General features: G+C 33.8%; 1 protein-coding gene across 1 annotated transcript in view; it reads right to left on the bottom strand.

Annotated features, from left to right (window-relative positions):
* Window positions 1–15,394, bottom strand: part of CDH12 (cadherin 12) — a 1,144,846-nt gene that overhangs the window by 513,186 nt on the left and 616,266 nt on the right. The gene's annotated exons all lie outside the window — the stretch shown is intronic.

The following is a 15,394-nucleotide window of genomic DNA, read 5'->3' as shown; positions in this document are numbered from 1 at the left end:
CTTTATTCTTCTGTTTAGTCAGCTGAATTATGACTGTTTTGACCAATACTCCTTTCATATCACAAAGTAAACATGAAAAAAATGTAGTGTAATAAATCTCATGTCCTTATGTTTTAATATAAGAGTGCAAATGAAACACTAAAGGTTATCAGGCATGTGAGAAAGGAGAAGGTAATTCTAAACCTGAAAGCCATAAACTAACAAACATAAAAAAATGTTTTCACAAAATTGCTAAAGAATTTAAGCAGAATTTGAATTATTTCTTAAGAAGGAGATGGCAAAAAATATATTTTGAAAGTAATATTATGTATGTATTTATGTATGTACATATGTATTTAGCAACAGAGTCTAGCTCTGTTGCCCAGGCTGGAGGGCAATGGCACCATCACCACTCACTGCAACCCCACCTCCTGGGTTCAAGCGATTCTCCTGCCTCCACTTCCCAAGTAGCTGGACTACAGGAGTCTGCCAACACACCTAGCTAATATTCATATTTTAGTAGGGATGGGGTTTTACCAGGTGGACTAGGCTGGTCTCGAACTCCTAACCTTGGCCTCCCAAAGTGCTGGGTTTACAGGCATGAACCACCATCCCTGGCCAGAAAGTATTGATTTTTAACATCTGGAGAGCAGTTAGAGATCACAAAGCAAAGACATAATTGCCATAGAAGAAAAAACAGAAGACAAAGAAGGAAAGTAAAATACAGAGGAGGAAAAGAACAAGGAAGGAGGAGGAGAATAAGAGAAAGAACGGAGAAGAGAAACAGCTGGCAAATGGAAACGAAGCACAATAGAATACATGGAACTGACACACCTGAAACATTTTGATGTGCTAAGGATGCATATTGTTTCCAGTGTTTAAAAAATACACACATAAAGTTAAATGCCTTTCTTATTACAGGCTGTGATCAGAATATTTATAAAACTTCTGTTCTAAAAAGTTGATATGTATTTATAATCAATATAGTATTTATTATAAATAAAAATATTTATTACAAATAAATACATAAAGATAGTTATGACATATAAATATAGTTTTTTGACAAAGGCCATAACACATTTTCAAAACCAAATTCTAATTTACTATTTAATAAAACAACTTTATTATACTTTATCCAAATTTCACATTCAGATAAATGACTACTTTAAATTTCTGTCAGTATTGTCTACATATAGAATTAATAGCTAAACTAAAACATGTGACCAAAACAGTTCTATGAAGATATGGGGTCAAATATGTTTAAATTGTTGTTTTATTCTTGAATCAGATCACACAAATATTTCTCTGATTTTTTTATAGTCTATAGTTTGTACTTACTATTTTTAGAAAGAAAAATATAGTGTTTTTGTAGTGTATTTTATGAAAGTCTCATATTTTCTCTACTATTTCATGCATACAGTTTATTAGGCCAAAACTAAATCTTAGTGGAAGAATAAAAACCTTCTACTTGAAATTCCTATGTATCAAAATGATTACAAGATCCACTATTAAAACAAATAACTCCAACTTCCTGACCATTATGGCTATGAGTACTAATTAAAATATTATTGACAAATATCTAAACATATACATTATAAATTGAATTAATTCCAACCAATTTTATTTAAATTACAATAGGAACAAATGATAGAATTTTTGCATAAGGTGTGAAATTAATTTCTTGAATATATGGAATTTGCATGTTTGTTTTTAAAGGTCATTATAAATTTGCATAATATTTAAATCATATATGGAAAGATTTAACTATAATTTACTGCTATCTTTTATGAAGATAGGTATGGTAATAAGGTCTTCAACTAACATTTTCTTACCTATTTGCTAAAACAAATGTTTTAAAGAGTTAAGTTTTAAAAGTAACAACACTGACATTCCTTCTATGCTTTATTTGTATTCACTTGAACTTAATTCAGAGTCATACCTTCAGTCAAAGTGAATATTTTCTTGAATTTGTACTAAATATTAGTCAATCAAAAAATGTGTTAAAGAGCATATAGTGGGTGCTCAAATATGAATATTAAAAACATTTTCAAGCTTTTATTAAGATCCTTACCACTGCATGTTTAAATCATTTTTCCTAATTATATTTATACATGTATTCTCAGATACAGATATGAATGCATTTGATAATTTTAAAATGACACTTCTAAATTACTTTCATTTTTTTTTTCATTTGAGACCATTCCATTAATTCGTAACCCTGCAGGCATTTTAGCAAGGAGCAGAACTAATAAATTTCAGATCATTCAACTTAACATAGCCTTGCCAAAAGAACAGAAAATGATGTCTACATTATAATATCCCAAGTTCTTATAAATCCACTTTTCCATAGTCTGTACTGGAATGATAGGACCAGAGATCACTGGTGGACCTCAATTCCTGACTCCTTTGACAGCTGGCTTTCCAGCAGAAGATTGGGAACATCGGTGGGGGGGCTTGGAATGGTGGGAAAAGGATAATATAGAATGTCTGTTTAATTTCTGTTCTAGCAGAGCCACTTATCCCTTGAAAGGGTGGCTCTGGCCTCCTGCTCCTCTTGGCTCCACCAGAACTAGCCTTTAGTTATTGTGCCCTCTCAAAGACTCAAGACACATCCAAGCCATACTCCTTCCAGAGATGGCTGAGTGCTAACTCTGCAGGACCATTCAACTGAGCTACTAGTTTTGATAAAGTCAACCTTTCTCTTCAGTATTATTTTCTGTTGTAGATGCTTTCTGCCTTAGGTCTGAATTATTTTTCATTTGAAAAAATATTCATTACTTACAATTTTCTATAGTATATCTACTTGTCTTTATTTAACTTATTGTATTTCCTGACTGGGCCTTGATAACATTCATTTCTACATAATGAATATTTCAGTGGGGAAAAAAATCCAGCTTGTTGAAGAAAAGTTACTCAACAAGTAATAGACTATTGTGTAAATAGTGTTACCTACATTTGCTAACCTAACAAATAAATGTTAAGAGTAAGAGAAGAGAATAAACTAAGAGTAAATATAATTTTTGATATTTACTTTATCATGATATAAGTTAGATGCCTGTTAAAGAGAAATCAAACTTAAGGAAAAGGAGGAATATGAGAAAAAAGGGGGGAGAATACAGAGAAAAATACACAGAAGAAAAGACATAAATAAAAACAGGTATGTGGAAACTTGAAGACTAGAATATTTTAGAAAATCCAACATAATTTCATAGTGGAAATTGAATCACCTGTGAATAGCAATTTAGATGCTTTGGAAACGATTAATCTCACATTTAATATCAGAGGATGTTTCTGGTAAATGTTAGGATTCATGAGGACCAAGCATAATATGGCAATAAAATGCAAGTTTGATTAACATTCTTTTTGAGGACGGAAATGCTGACACTCTCAATGTGTAATCTTGGAAAAATGGTTGAATGCCTCAGAGTCTCAGTGTCCTAACCCATACAATAAGAGATAGGCATTCTCAGCTTCCAATATTTAAGTTCATGCAAGAACGAACACATATTTATCAAGAACCAGTCACAGAGGATCAGCAAAACCTATTATTATATTTCAGAAATTACTTCTAAGTGTTGTTTAATTACTTTAAAAGGAGAAATTAAATTACGATCTCAGGAGTCTTATGTTAGTCACTTTGACATCAACAAATTGAGTTCCTTTTCTGTACTTTTCGCTTTCCAAGGATCTAGAAATCAAGAAGATATTAAAAAGGCAAAATAAAATATGTATCCCTCATCTCATGAAACATATACTTAAGTGGGAAGGGACGATTAATACATATATAAAATATCCGATGGTGCTAACAAACTGTAGAAAATAATCTATAGCAGTCTGGGCATGGTGTCTCACACTTGTAATCCCAGCACTTGGAGAGGCCAAGGTGGCTGGATCAGCTGAGTTCAGGAGTTTGAGTCCAGCCTGGCCAAAATGGTAAAAACTCATCTCTCATAAAAATACAAAAACTAGCCTAGCTGGGTGTCGTGGTATTCCCAGCTACCAGGGAGGCTGAGGAAGGAGGATGGCTTGAACCTGGGAGGTGGAGATTGCAGTGAGCTGAGATCATGCCACCTCACTCCAGGCTGGATGACAGAACAAGACTATGAAGAAAGAGAAAGAAAGAGAGGGGGGAAGCGGGAAGGGAGAAAGGAAGGAGGAGAGGGAGGGAGGGAGGGAGGGAGGGAGAGAAGTAAGAAAGAAAGGAAGAGAGGGAGGAAAGGGAGAGAGGGATGGAAGGGAGAGACCAAGGAAGAGAAGGAAGGAAGCAAGGAGAGAAGGAAAGGAAGGAAGGATGGAGGGAGGGATGAATGGAGGATAAGAGGGAGGGAGGGAAGGAAGGAGGGAAGGGAAGGAAGGAAGAAGGGGAGGGAAGGGAAGGAGGGTAAGAGAGAAAGGAAGGAAGGAAGGAAGGAAGGAATCTAAAGCAGGAGTGGGGAGCTAGAGAGGAAAGAGAAGGAGAGGCTGTGTGCCAATTTATTTAGGAAGGTTGGGAAATAAGTAATATTGGAGTATAGACCCAGCAGAAGTGAGGGACAAACTATGTAGGTATCTAGAAACGAGCATTCCTTGCAGAGGGAAAAGTAAGTGAAGGGACCTTGAAGCTGGGCCCGCTGCTAAGGTGGAGGCGCAGGGAGGACACTGTGGCAGAGCACACATGACGGGAGGTAATAGGAAAAGATGCCTAAGGGTAGCAGGAGCGATTTCTATGATATAGTTTGGGCTTGATGTTTTATTTTTAGAGACACAAAAAGCCATTCGAGTATTTGAAAAGATGAAGGGGGAAGTGCCGTGGTTGAAAATCAGGTTACTGTAAAATTATGAACATTTGGGATCTAGACTAAAAGCTGGATGGCATTGGGAGAGTATATTTTAAATACAAGATAAAGATGGCTTTGAACAGCATCAACCTGCAGGTGTTATAAAAAGCATTTGGATTCACAGTCTATTGTGGAGGAAGTCTATAGAATCTCGTGATGGATTTGAGGAGGAACAATAGGAACTTCAACACTATGAAATAAAATTTGCAAAAGTATAACATTTAAAAATATAAGCTTGGTATTGATCTGATAGCAAGCAGTAGATGCTAAATATAGCAGAGATAGGGTGAAACCAAGGACACAAATGATAAGGCATACTTTGTACAAGGACCAGAGTTAAAAAAAAAATCAATACCATGAATTTAAGAACTACAGATTTAAATATACACACACACACACACATACACACACACACACACACACACACACACACACACATATATATGTATTTGAGGTTGGAGGAAGTCTTTCATTTTGGAGAAAATCCAGTGGGATCTGTTCTAAGCCTCAGTTACACATATGTATTAACAAGTGTTTAGATAAGTATCAGCTCCACACCAGAGAAATCATGCAGTTTGATTACCCTCCTATTAATATAATCTAAATGCATTGTTTTTAAATAAGAATGGTAGGAAGATTTAGGACCTAGAACACTCATAATGAATGTGCAACTTCACTCTGGTGCCAGAGGGGGAGCTTTATGGGATAACAATGTAAAAAGTGGTGGCATTACGGTAAAGTGGTGGCATTATGGTAGTGACATTGGTTGAACTGGAAGGTTTATCCTGATGTGCTGTTCCACATACAAATTTTATATTAGCCATTTAGATTACTAACTTACAACAAAATTATACAGTGGATTTTTTTTTTTGTATAAGAGTTACATTTTTGAAATCCAATTGACTAGGTCTGTCATTTTAATTTAGTGTTAATTAATTAAAGTAAAAATGGCTGTTAACGACATTCTGTGTAAGGTACTGGGGAAAACACATTTATGAAGAAGACATAGTACCAGTCTATAAGTTTTATAGTCTAAAGTAATTTATTCAATGTTTCATGGAAAGATAATATCAAGTTCTAATATCAAGGTCATCTGAATAACATATGAGTCACAACAATTTCAAATATGATGGAATCAAAAAATTTTTAGAAACAAATTATTTCTAACATGTAGGCTTTGAAATTTCAGCTTTACTCTAGTGACCTAAGTTTCACACTTCTGAAGAAAATGATAATACATTTAAAATGCAGTATAATTTTACTCCCAGCCACTTTTACACAAACAACATGCTTAAATTTGGCTAACTCTGGAAAAAGAAAACAAAGAAATTCTCAAGATTCCACTTTCAGTTCTTATTTAAACCAAGTTCTACATTTTGGCTCATTACATAATTCCTTAGCAAGTGATTATCAACTGGGCTTCACAGAATACTTTTACAATACATTCTCTCAATAAGAACTTGTGATGGCAGGTTTTCACATGAAAGTATTTCAAGATGATGTTACTTTTTTATAGGTGTTAGAATTTTTTAAAAAATGTATACAACTGTATTTGGGTTAACTTATCTGTAAGTCTTTAGATACTAATGAAATGAATGAGTCAAATTTTTATTTAACAAAGTTGGCATTGTTGTGAAAAAATAAAAGGATAACATCTTATATTCTAAAACATTTAATAAAGCTATTAAGTTCTATGACTTAATAATATCAGTCATCTCACATAAAGAAAAATTCTGGACTAAAATTGTGTTTTAAGATATGTTTTGGATTATTTACATTTAAATACCTAAAACTTATACATTTTAATCCTAAATGGATCTTTGATATGAGTTTGTAAGATGCCTAGGGAAGTAAGTAGGCCCAGAAAGTGTATACAACTTATCTCAAAATATTTACTGGCTGGTATCAGAAAATGGTATACACTTCTCAGGGTTAGCAAATATCTAGTAAATACACAGTACTTCCCCTTCTATTCTCATACAATCATTAATTCAACATGGTTTCAATGTCAATGAAGCCCGAATAATGGTTCACTTCATAATGGTTCACTTCAGAGTACATTGAGCTACCATATTTATGTGGCATTAAAGAAAAGTATTTGGTAACTTTGAGTTATAGCTTTTCTTCATATTCATAAGTACTGTGACATAAATTATTCTATAAATCTTTTAATGTCTTATATTATAAAGTAATACACTATTTATATAATAAAATGTGCACTATTTTATTATAGAAATGAATAGTTATAAGGAGCAAAAGTCACATGTAAACATATCCAGTTCTATACAAATTCACAGAGCTGTGTAGTCAGACATATGCCCAAACCTTAAAAGAACAAATCTTCCATGAGTCTATAAAAAATTCAATATATTCATGATTAACCCCCAAAGCTTAAAATTCAGACCCTACCTTTTGTAAGGCAGGCCATTTTATTGTCAAGAATATCTCACTTTCTCATTTTGGATTATTTTTCATTATTAATATTTCAAACTCTAAATTTCAAGAGATTCTCAGGAGTATTTTCAGAATCCTTGAACAATTTTATGGGATATTTCAAATCAAAGAAAAAATAATGTGTCTACAATCTCTGTAGTTCTTTCTTGTCTTACACAAAGGGTATTTGTTCATAAATACATGCTGAAAAGTCTATGCTTACTTGATTGAGTGGACATGATCACTCTGGATACCACATGTTGGACTAACCCAATGAATGAAATACAAAATGAAAATAAAAAGAGAAATGTGAGATACAGGAGCAGAATACATATTTTCGAAATCACAGTTTTGTTGTGTTTGCTGATAAACCTATTCAATCGTATCCATAGGCTCTTTCACATTCTCTAAATTTCATAGTTGTACATTTACTGTGGCTAAATTTAAATTATTGTAGATCCCATATTTGGAATTGTAATCTCTCACTTATCAAAAAAATAACTAATTCATATTCTTAAGTACAATATTTTCTTCAATCATGTATATTTCAAATAAATATAAAAATATTTCTGACAAAAATGTCACATTATACACAAATTTAACCTCTACTTCACAATTTATACCATATATACAATTCTCCACAATTTATTTTTCCTTTCTTCTACATTTAACCATTATGTAAATATAGTATGAAATAAAAATTTGGGATTCTTATGTAATGACAACTCTATACATTCTTTGCAGTTTTTTTTGTGAATACCCCCCAAAAATCATACTGTAATACAAATGTGGTTACACACCTTTATCCCTTTTACTGAGAAAAAAAGATGACAAAAGTATCACTGAACCATAGTGTCAATTAATTTTAAATACATAGAACGGCTGTGAATGTTGGAGCCATAGGGTTCTTCCCTGGCCCCTGTGAATGATCTGTCATGGTTAAAAGAAGCATAAATATTTGCTACAGGTATACCCAGAGGGTATGAACTCAGAGGAAAGAGAATCAAATGGAATGGTCATGAAAGAGTCTTACTGGAGACAGTTGCATGGCGAGAGACGATAAGGCAGCAGAAGTGGAATTCAGAGTAGAGATAACGAAAGCAATGACAGAAGACAGCTGTGCGGAGATTAGGTTTACAAAGCAAGATCTGTATCCAAAACTCAAATCTGTGAGGAGAACATTTCTACCCATCAAAGAGCCTCGAGGAGCTGGTTTACTTTTAATACAATTTGAAAGTGACAAGAAAATGCTGGCGCAGTGCTGCAACTACTTGGTAGGTGTCTGACATGATATGATTACAATTCATGAAAGGAATCATCAACCAACTATATTTCCCCAGAAGAGAAGAAACACAAACAGAGCAGGGCTAACCACGCTTTTGCTGTTAGGATCATCTCGTGTTTAACATTTGGAAATTCATGTTAGTTACTAAGGTCGACTTTTTCTGGAAAGGTAATGAAGAAATTTCTCTCTGTCATTTCTCTGATCATCTTTTGTTGTATTGCATATTTTAATTGCAATGAACTACACCTAAGGATTAGTCACTAATTTTTGTGTTAATCCAACATGTGTTACATTTGAGGTAAAGGTAAAAGAGCGATGGGAATTCCAATGTAAACTTGGGATTTAGGAGAAGCCAGTTAGGAAAAAGTATCACAAACAAATTGAACCTTAAAGTTTTTCATAAAAAAAGAAGTAGGGTGGTGGGGAAGTTTTCCGGAAAGAACTGAACATAAATTTTAAAGACTGGGGATCTGAAAAAACATGGTGTCTATAGGAAAGTGAAGACAGTTTAGTCTGAGCTAATATGCACTGGAGAGTGTCAAATTAGGCTGAAGATTTGAAAAATAAAATATATATATGTAAATATAAAATATTTTTAAATATATATATTTAATGTCTAATGTGTGTGTGTGTGTGTATATATATAATATTTATATTTATTGCTGTGTAAGAAAAAACACCACATACCAGTGGCTTAAAATAACAAGAAAAATTCCTTGTCATGAATCTACAAATCTGCTATTAGGGCATGGCAGGGACAACTCGTCTGTGCTCTATTCAGCATAGGCAGTCAGAAACATCTAAAAGTTCCAAGCCTCATAGGTTAGGTTGTTAATCCTGGCTGACAGCTGAGACCTTAGCAGGGGCTGTGAGCAGAAACCCTACAAGTGGATGCTGTGTTCTAATGGTGGATATTACCTTTTATAACCCAGCCTTAGAAGTCATGCAGTGTCAATTTCACCACATGCTATTTGTTAGATGTGGGTCACTAAATCCAATCTATATTTTTGAAGTGAAATTAGACCTCATCTCTCAGTATATAAATTCCAACAACATATTGTAAATAAAAGCATGTAGGAAAAAAATATGTTGGCCTAACTTCTTTGAAAAATAAAATTTCAGACCATTGCTTTGGTTCTATACTAAGAACGGTAAATGTACCTCATGGCTTTCTGACATGAGGCATGATCAGAAGTGTGTTAGAGAGCTCTCTCTGGCAGCTTGGGGAGCACTGATAAGAGAGGGCTTGCCTTTAATAGAAAGGAGACCACTTAAAAAGCCATTGCAGAAAGTAGCAACGACAGCTTGGTTATGACAGTGAATATGGGCAAAAGGTCTGATAGCAATGGATTTTGAGGAAAGAAGAAATGACCTATAAAGATAAATGTTACAGAAAGGTAGACCAAAATAAGGAGTGAAATGTCATGAAATTTGCAATCAATTTTAACATGCATTGAATACCAAAGGGGAAAACCAGATTGAAATAATTTCCAAGGCTGATGAAACATTGGAAATTTAAGAATGCAAACACAGGCTCACTCCCGTAATCCTAGCACTTTGGGAGGCTGAGGCAGGCAGATCATGAGGTCAGGAGTTCGAGACCAGCCTGACCAACATGGTGAAACCTCATTTCTATTAAAAACACAAAAATTAGCTGGGTGTGGTGTCACACGCCTGTAATCCCAGCTACTCAGGAGACTGAGACAGGAGAACTACCTGAACCTGGGAGGCAGAGATTGCAGTGAGCCAAGATCATGCCACTGCACTCCAGTCTGGGAGACAGAGTGAGACTTTGTCTCAAAAAAGAAAAAACAAAAAACAAAAAAGAGAAAAGAAAGCAAACACGGAAGATAGTGACTCAAGGGATGGGATGATTGGATGATAGATAGCTAAAGGTGGCAGATACAAAGCTCATAACTTGATGTATTTATTTTTGTCTTATTTCTTTGTTTAAAATGGATTCAGTTGAGGTTCATTGAATGAGACTGAAGCCAAATTGGAAGGTTGAGACTGCAGAGAATGCAGAGGAAGAACTGGCTGATGTATAATCTTCTACTGACTCTGATGGACAAGTGGTAAGACCATTCACAGATTCAGATAAATTATAAATGTGAGAGGGGCACGGTTTGTTGAAGTAGAGAATCTGCTAAAGAATGTTGCACAAATTACTGAGTTTGTAAAAACACCAGTGTACCCTGGAATTAATCTGTATCCTGAGAAATAAAGTGGACACACAGGAAATTTTTCTTATCTCTTACGAATGCTATTACTAGAGATGTGTAAAATTGGATTCATTACTTAATTTCTCTGTGCCTCACTTCCCTTATCTGTAAAGTAGGGATGATAAAAATAGGGATGCTGTATATTCAAATGACTTAATTTGTGAAAAACACTGAGTTGGTGCCTGGCACATGGTACATCCAGATGTTTGTCAGTCAATCTTACTAAGTAGAGAAAATAATTGTATTCAATCCTAAGTGCTCTGATCACATAAAAAGGAAGTGTTGGCTATTGGAATTTCTCTGCAACAGAATGATTAATGCTGTGTCAACTCTACCCTTTGGGAAAGTTTTACTTATAGGAAAAATTTTGTAAAGGAAACAGTGAGTGTCCAAGTTGTGGAAGAAATATAGATCGATTTTCTTGTGATTAAAAATATTTAAAAAATACTTCCAGACATACTTTTATAATACTGAACACATGGGTATTTTTTAAACTTTTACAGATATAGCTTAAAATAACATTTTCTTTAACAGTATAGAGAAACTACTATTAATTTTTTTTCTTCCAAATAGTATTGAAATACATTGAATTGGTGATTTCTATGATCAGCTCCTCTTTATTTAAATAAGCTTCTGCATGAACAATTTTGTTGGTTCTCAATTGCTGTATAGTGCCATCACCTTAATTGTAACTTTTCAGGAACAAAATGAAACAAAAAAAGAGAATAAATACGCAGAAGGGATTACTATAATAGTAATGTTGATAATCTAGTGTTAGTTGTATCTCAACTTCAAAAAAGTTTAGAATAAAAAAAAGAATGAAACACTTATAATAATGCATTAATATTTTTGTTAATGTATAATCAGTACAATGATCTGTAGTGTTAGTGACATCATTATGGCTAGAAGTTATTTTCAAAACTAAAAAAAAAAGAAATTAGAGGTTGCATTTAAACACTTGCTTTGTTGAATAAAAATTTCTATTGAGATTTTTTGCTCTTTATTTGCATCTTCTCAAATTTTTATGGCATTGTTAACACTCCAAATAATTAAACAGACACGTAAAGTTTATACATTACACTCCTTTACCTCTCACAGCCTATTTTTTATCTTCTTTTTACCCCTTTATTATTTATTTATTTATTATTATACTTTAAGTTCTATGGTACGTGTGCAGATCTTCCAGGAATGCTACATAGGTATACACATGCCATGGTGGTTTGCTGCCTCCATCCCCCCCATCACCTACATTAGGTATTTCTCCTAATGTTATCCCTCCCCAATCTCTCCACTGTCTGCTATCCCTCCCCTAGCCCCCCACCCCTACAACAGACTCCAGTGTGTGATGTTCCCCTCCCCATGTCCATGTGTTCTCATTGTTCAACACCCACTTATGAGTGAGAACATGAAAAGTCTTCACTTTCTAAACCTTCCTGAAAGCACAACAGAACCACTAGTACCCCTCCCAGATGACTGCAACAACACGATATATACCATTATTCCTCCACTCCAGGGTCCTTTATGTTTGCTATTCTTTCTCAGTGGAATTATCATTCCTTCCTTTTTTCCCCCAATTAACTTTTCCTTATCTCTGAAGCCCTAGTTTAGTTTCTTCTATGTGCAGGATTTTTTTTTTTTTTTTTTCCTGACTGGTGTAACTCCTATTATATGCTCTATTGAAACCATTTGTAGAAAAATGTATCAGATAATTTAATATGTTTTGTGTCATTACTGATTAATAGGTACATCCCACGGTAGAATAAAATTTCACTAAGAGCAACTCCATTGGCTATCTGTTGTGAGTGTTAGACATTGACATCAACATTTATGTCTAGCATGGTATCCAAAGCACCTAGCACCATGTTGGCCATATAGCTAGTCCTTGATTATTATCTGTTGAATTAAAAGAATTAATTTATATTCAGGAAAATACAATATGCAACCTAATATACTAATGTGAGTTTATTTCATTTTTGTATTTATAACATAATTATGACTTTTTAATAATAAAAATATATTTAGAATATTATTTGATGTTTAAGGTAAAGTATAACTTTTAAAAGTGACATTTTTTCCTTCAGATATATTATTATTTAGCTTTAATTTATAACTAAATAACTTTAGATTATAACTGACAAGTAAAACTGGTGCATCATTTACCTAGTTAGGATGCGTAAGCTAAAATTAGGAAATTTACAACAATGATACTCAAAAATTAACTGATGGAGCTTATTGAAATTATCATAATTTAAAACAAAGTACTTGTCTGAATACATTGACAAATAACATGCCATAAATAATTTACATATTTTTCTGTTTCTTTTTTTCAGAAGCTTATTTTCAGATTTTATTCATACAGTTCCTAGAAACATACTTTTTAACTCTGATTTTCAAAGTATTGATTCTTCCTGCATTTCTCAACATTCTCTCTCAATCGGTCCAAATAATCTCCTCCTCTTTCTCTTTTTCCTATTCTCTGCACCTCCCCTCCTCCTCCCACTACCCTTCATCTTCCTTCTCTGCCTCTTCCTGCTCCTCTTTCTCTTTTCCTTCCTCTTTCTTTTGGATTCCTATATCATGCTCTCTTTGTGAATGGAAATGGAGCTTAATTAATAATGATTTACTACTTTATTTGTGATTGTGAAAAAATCACAAGTGTGAAAAGATTGTTGTTTTAAAGTATTTTAAAGTTCATTGAGTGGAGTATTTCTGAAATGTATATTATGCATTTAGAAATATTTCAGTATCTTTCACAAATATTGATAAATTAGGATCACAGCCAGAAATCAGTAATGGAGATAATTGCTTTTGAAAGAAATTTGAGCAGAAAATGAACTCAAGAAGCTTGAGTTGTCTTTTCAAGAGAGCCAAATAACTGTTTTTTGTCTTGCTACACCATTTTTTTTGTTGCTTTGTGATTGTGCTGAAACTTTTAGATATGGGCATAAATAAATAGATTTAGGTAAATCTGAAAGAAAACTATAATAATTCCAAGAATTGGATTAAATGAAGGCAGAGAATGAAAAATTTTTGAATTCTTTTGAAATTTGGTAACTCAAAGTATTAAGAGGGGGCTAAGACATTGTAAAAGTATTAAAAAGTTATCTTTAAACTAACACCACTACTCTGAACTACTAGTAAGCATATTAATGAATATCGTTTCTCATAAACTTTGAATCACTTAGGACAAATACATCAGAAGATGACTAAGAAAAATATCAACAGCTCCACTAGATTTGAGTTTTACATCTTCTTGCTTCTTTAGTACCTTATTTCAAAGTCTACTCTGAGATTGCCATTCTACACTGCAATGAAATGTAACTAACAGGTATTCGACTTAATACCCGGGTAATGAAATCTGTATGACAAACCCCAATGACAAATGTTTGCCTACTTAACAAACCTGCACTTGTACAACTGCATTTAAAATAAAAGCTAAAGCTGTATGGAAATATATAGCTATACATATTTATAAAGTACAAGTGATTTTTTAATTTTTTAAATATTTGTGGGTACACAGTAGATGTGTTAAATTGATGAGGTAGATGAGATATTTTGATAGAAGCATACCATGTGCAACAATTAAATTAGGGTAATTGGGGTATCCGTCGCCACAAGTGTACTAGAAATAGAAATAGAAAATTCCACTGTTTCGGGATTTGAAATATACAATACATAATTGGTAACTGTAGTCCCCCTGTTATGCTATGAAATGCTCACTGGATCTAATTCCTTCTAACTGTATTTTTGTACCCATTAATTCTTTCCTTTTCATCCGCACCCTTTCCACTACTTTTCCAGTCTCAGGTAACCATCATTCTACTGTGTATCTTCATGAGTTTATTTTTTTTGTTAGCTCCCACATATAAGTGAGAACATGTGATATTTCTATTTTCTGCTTGTCATTTCTTGAAGGAAGCCGTATTCATTAGCTAGGCCTAGAGAGAAAGTATGACATGACATATATATGTATGTATTTTATTGTACTTTAGGTTCTGGGGTACATGTGCAGATCATGTAGGATGGTTGCATGGGTATATACGTGGCAATGTGGTTTGCTGCCTCCATCCCCCCGTCACCTATATCTGACATTTCTCCCCATGTTATCCCTCCCCAACCTCCCTTCCTTCCTCTGTCCCTCCCATAGTCCCCTGCCCTTAGATGTCTGGGGCTGCACGTGGGCTACACTGACTGGATCAGCGTGTGCCTACCCCATTCCGGCAGATGCTGGTAACCCCTTGAAATCCTATTCGTGATGGGGACTGGGGATTGCAATTATTCCCCATGAACGAAGAATTCCCAGTAAATGCGGGTCATAAGCTTGCATTGACATGACCTTTTTAACTGTGAAGATAAATACTTTAACCTCTAAGTCTTTATAAATTTTTGAGTGATATATAAGTTTCTGTTTTTCACTATGAGATTCAAGAGGACTAAGATCATCATCTCATGAAGAATATTATTTTCTACATACAAATATCTGTAAGTATTATAGATAGTATTTAACTTTTTGAAATATGTTTGCTAAAAGCATTCATGTTAAATAATACAATACTGTATTTTGCCTATTTCTTGTTATTAGCCCATGGCTCTTACTTTAGAAGTGAAAATTATATACAGATTGGAAGACTATTCAACATAAAAGTTGACCAAAAAAT

The sequence above is a fragment of the Callithrix jacchus genome, chromosome 2 (genome assembly GCF_049354715.1).
Source record: "Callithrix jacchus isolate 240 chromosome 2, calJac240_pri, whole genome shotgun sequence".
In the NCBI taxonomy this organism is placed as follows: Eukaryota; Metazoa; Chordata; class Mammalia; order Primates; family Cebidae; genus Callithrix; species Callithrix jacchus.
This window is presented reverse-complemented; position numbering and strand designations above follow the sequence as displayed.